Below are 4377 nucleotides of genomic sequence, written 5' to 3'. Positions count from 1 at the left end.
AGAGTTGACCCCAGTGACATCTGTGGACTGCTTTCTCCTGCTAGGCCCTGCAGCTTCTCCTAAAAGAACATTTCCTTGTATATGAAGCACCAGGAAGGCCTGTCCTCTAGGCCTCATTAACTCAGCCCACGTGACAGGAGTCCATCAAGGGTAGGCAAATTCAGCCTTAAACCCTTTACCCTCAGAGTTGGTGACCCGGGCTGTCAACTGGGTGATATGGAGAAGAATGTTCCTAGAAATGAATTCTTTCATAAACATGTTGACTTCATACTCTGGCTGAAAAACTTAAAAGATGTATTAAAAAAAGGGTTCCAGAGATTTCCCTCTCTTGCTTCAGCCTGAGGTCAGATAGGACAAGATTGCTGCTGCTGCTGTTGCTGCTGCTGCTGCTGCTGCTGCTGCTGCTGCAGTACATAGCTAAGGCTGTGCACCTTGCAGCACAAGACAGACACAGGAAGAGACCAGAACAACATATTGTTCCCACAACGTGCCACAGTGGGTTGCTTTCTCTTGCTAGACCCCTCACTAGAGCCTGCAGCATCTCCCAAAAGACTGCCTCCTGCTGGAGACAGAGCCCACATCTGGGGACACAGCTTGCAGGAAACACCCCTCATTCGGCTCTTGCTAGATATGAAGATGACTGTTGTCTTAGTCAGGGTTTCTATTCCTGCACAAACATCATGACCAAGAAGCAAGTTGGGGAGGAAAGGGTTTATTCAGCTTACACTTCCATACTGCTGTTCATCACCAAGGAAGTCAGGACTGGAACTCAAGCAGGTCAGGAAGCAGGAGCTGATGCAGAGGCCATGGAGGGATGCTCCTTACTGGCTTGCTTCCCTGGCTTGCTCAGCCTGCTCTCTTATAGAACCAAGACTACCAGCCCAGAGATGGTCCCACCCACAAGGGGCCTTTCCCCCTTGATCACTAATTGAGAAAATGCCTTACAGTTGGATCTCATGGAGGCATTTCCTCAACTGAAGCTCCTTTCTCTGTGATAACTCCAGCTGTGTCAAGTTGACACAAAACTAACCAGTACAACTGTGCTATGGAAAGAGCCACAGAAAGAAAGAGACAAGCGTGCCTGCTGCTGACATCCATGCTGTTGACAAAGCCTCAGTTCCCACTGAGGAAGCCAGAATAACTTCCTGGTTTTCACTCAGACAATCGGAATTTATTGTTGACTATAATAGAGAGTCCCTTTTGTACAGACTGACCTCTTTCTATTCTTACTTGTGTGTATGTGTGCATTCATGTATGTGAGCACATGTGTGAAGGGGTACCCAAACTGTCTGTGTGCATGTGCATGTGCATGCAGAGGCCAGAGGTGGAAGTCATCTGACTTCCTCAGTCTTTCTCTAGGATACTTTCTGAGACAGACATTCATTGAGCTTGGAGCTTTCTGATTGGCTAGATTAGTAAACCCAAGGGATCTGCCTGCCTCTTCTTCCCCATGGCTGGGGGGCTAAACACAGGTGTTACTACAGCTGGCTTTTGGGGCGTGGAATCTGGAGACAGACTCAGGGCCTCCTGATTGTGTAACAAACACTCCTACCAGCTCAGACCCAAAGGTTCGGGAAAAGCTTTCTTTTAAAAGTTATTTCATGTATCCGTATACTCATATAAACATGCCTAGATTTCATATGTACAAACAGTGTTATACGGCTACATATTCTGCTACTTATACCATATATAAACATTATATATGTATGTATTCCTGTGCCACTCAGTCCCCACCTGCTTGAATATGTGCACTGAGTCACTTTTGGTGTTTCTTCCCGCTTCAGTAACACTGTGAGGTTACTCTAGAAAAAGCTCTTGTTATGTTGATTCTGAGATTCAAACTATGTAGGCTTTGTCATTATCTCAGGACCGTTGAGGGTATTTTAAGATCATATAAATAATCCCAAGGTTTCCAAGAACAGGACCTGGGACTAACCCACTTCCAGCTATTTCAAGTCTCATCCGTCCACAGTTCTCTAGTTCTACTTCCAAATACACGAGTCCTTGCTCAACCAACCCCACCCCCAAGAAAGATAGCTTGCATTTTTCCTTGGTAGGCTTCACTTTTGTTCGAAACCATTTTGAGGGGGCACAGTGGTCCATCTGTAGTGAGGCCCATTCGTCCCTGACTTGAAGTCACCAACAGTTCCCCACCCCCACCTTTCTGTGCACATTCAGCATACTTTACTTGTAAAGATTATAACAGTACACTTTTTAAGTTTATCATATTTTCAATGAAATGATGTAGCTGTTGCGAGTGAATACTAATTTTGGCTAAATTTAGGTTTCAGCTGAAACCTTGGCCAGAATCCTGAAGCCCATTAGCAAACAGAAGCACATGATGGCCTATGTGTATTTGCTTTGCATCCAAAGCTGCTTGTCTGTTGACAAAATACACTGGGTCCCTTAAGATGACTTCCTGGAGCTAGTGCTTGGTGTTGGGTTTCTTAGCCAGCACGTACAATGCCCTGGAATGTAGAAAGTCCTGGATTACCCAGCCAGCCAAGCAGAAGAGGACCGTTTAAAACAAAGAAGAGCTAGGGAGGGCTGGGATGGAGAGCCTTAGGCTTTCTCTGTGGAGCCCTCTCTTCTCTTCATTACAGGAGAGGGCAGAGGTCACATTCTTACCATTTAGAGAAATACAAATAACTATTGGTTACTTCAGACATTTCCTTTCCTCAGATTCCAAAACTCACTTTTGTTCGAAACCATTTTGAGGGGGGACAGTGGTTCATGTGTGGTGAGGCCCATTTGTCCCCTGACTTGAGGTGGCCACTGGCTCCCCTCCCCCCCCCCCAGTTGTCCCTGCACATCCAGAAGCTTACGTTTCTTTCTTCCTGGATGACACCTCATCACCCTCAGGCATGAAAAGAGACTTGGTGATGTTTGCAACAGATGATGTAAGACAGCAATAATGTCACAGTACTTAGTGATGTGACAGTTGCCAATAGAGAAATTGAAGAGATAAGGTGTTTTAAAAGTGTTGTCTTGGGAGCAGGCCCACTGAGGGTGTTTGGGAATGGGGGTGGGTGCTGAGGGTGTGTGGGGGTGGGGGGGTGGAGGATGCTGAGGGTGTGTGGGGGATGGGGGGTGGGTGCTGAGGATGAGTGAGAGGGGTGGGGGATGTTGAGGGTGTGGGGGTATGGGATGGGGGATGGGGGTGGGTGCTGAGGATGTGTGGGGTGGGGTGTGTGGGATGGGGGTGAGTGCTGAAGGTTTGTAAGGGTGAGGGAGGGCCAGAAAGACTGTGTGGCAGTAGGGCACAACAAGCACAGGTTTCACCTCACCTGCTCTACACAGCCTATCTGCTGCTGTCCCCTCCTCCCCACCTCCTTAAAAAAAATGGAGATATTTCATTTTCTTCCACTCAAAACAAACTCACTTGAAGTTAAATTTCTTTATTGCTTGCATCCCCCCCCCCGTATACCTCAGTCTATTTCTTAAGTAAATATCATTTCACCCACATTTAATGATATTAAGGCATTTTTCTCATCAAGTGTTTCAGATTCAGGCCCACGGTATATGAGAGTGGGAACCTGTCTAAGACACTTTGTGTTAATACACTTTACAGAAGAGCAGTGTTTAAATGAAAGAGAAAATACATAGCAGGAGAAGGTGAACAGTCCACTTAGTTCCTCCCTTCCTTCTATTCTTTTTCCTTTCCTTTTCTTTCCTTTTCTTTCTTTCTTTTTTTCTTTTTCCTTTTTGCTATTGTAGAAAAATTCAGAGTACTGTATGGTTTAATTACAATATGTGGTTATTTTTTTCTTCCACATAGTTAGGTCTATACGTTTGCACTCCCATTTTTTTTATTAGATATTTTCTTTATTTACATTTCAAATGCTCTCCCAAAAGTTCCCTATACCCTACCCCCACCCTGCTCCCTTACCCACCCACTCCCACTTCTTGGCCCTGACATTCCCCTGTACTGGGGCATATAAAGTTTTGCACTCCCATTTTTATAAAATGGCCTCAAGCACAGCACCTGCCTACAAGCATGAAGTGAGTGAGTCACTTAAAGGGCTTATCCCACAGAAATCATATAGTGTATTAAGACTATTGATAAACTAATAATTCAGTGCACACATTTGCTATGATGTGCAGGTAGAGAGCAGCACATGTCACACACAGCATCGCTGGGATGCAAAGCCTATTCCTACAGCTGTTATGTGTGTCTGAGTGTCACAGAGGATGACATTTCCCCCTGAGGAATGTAGGTGATCCTCAGCAGTCAGGTTCCTATGCATACCAGACGCTCACTAAGGCAGAACGGTTTTGTAAAGGACCTCAGTGGTTCCACTAAAGCAACACCAATTCCCAGCACCGAAATAGAATTTTCTCCTGCTTTATAGTTTTACAGGAAGAATTTTATTTCGT

The sequence above is a fragment of the Mus caroli genome, unplaced genomic scaffold, assembly GCF_978045245.1.
Source record: "Mus caroli unplaced genomic scaffold, Mus_caroli_1 scaffold_10, whole genome shotgun sequence".
Taxonomy (NCBI): domain Eukaryota; kingdom Metazoa; phylum Chordata; class Mammalia; order Rodentia; family Muridae; genus Mus; species Mus caroli.
This window is presented reverse-complemented; position numbering follows the sequence as displayed.